Source organism: Octopus bimaculoides, chromosome 8, assembly GCF_001194135.2.
Source record: "Octopus bimaculoides isolate UCB-OBI-ISO-001 chromosome 8, ASM119413v2, whole genome shotgun sequence".
NCBI lineage: Eukaryota > Metazoa > Mollusca > Cephalopoda > Octopoda > Octopodidae > Octopus > Octopus bimaculoides.
Window position 1 is genome coordinate 14,026,095 of NC_068988.1, and position 924 is coordinate 14,027,018.

Consider the following 924-nt stretch of genomic DNA (forward strand, 5'->3'; position numbering starts at 1 on the left):
ATATATAAACACAAACATGTGAATATATGTGGATCTATCTCACGATATACATACATGACCTTCTCTTTATAAACGTTCTGAAATTTTTAGACCTCTTTATAAATGTTCTGAGACCTTTCACAGCCTTGGATTTTTTTAATCCCATTCTGTATTGAACTTGCAGGACATTTATAAAGAGAATGTTATTCTTACAGCTGTTTATGGGATATTAGGGATATCCCTTCATCAGAGACGATGTGAGAAAGTTAAATAGAGGGAAATATTAGAATTCACTATGAGGAGTTATTTTGGAAAAGGAAGCAAATAAGGATTATATAGGGAAACAGGACAATGAATGTAGAAATAAAAATTAAGGTGTACAAAATTGTTATAGTTGCAGTTGCATTATCCAAGGAAAGTGGTGTGTAGAAGTGGTAGAAATGCTTCCTGTCCGTGGTATGTAAATTCTAATAGGAGTTCATATTTTGTCATCACAAATGGAAAGTGTGGAGACGTAGATTCCATGTGATGTTCATTCAAAGGAGTCTTGTAGTGTGAATGAAATTTTGAGAGTGTATTAGTAGTATTAAGTGGATAGAGAGGGGAGAAGAGATGTGTATGTTAAAATGAAAAGAGAGGTCAAAGGAAAAGGTGAGAAAAGAAGGAAAGAAAGAGGAAGAGAAAATGAAAACAAACTGAAAAAAGTGTAAGAAAGTGAAAACCAGAAGAGTCTGACAGATGACTACTATGAAGCAGGGAAGTATACTAGCCCCTATATATATTTACTACTCAATATTTCATATATTCAATAAGACATTCAATACTTCATTTCATTTTACTATTTATATTATATATTCCATATTCTATATCCCACATTAATTTTATAAAAATATAAATAAAACATAAAAAAACAGAGTTGGAACTCTTTTAAATAATATATATATA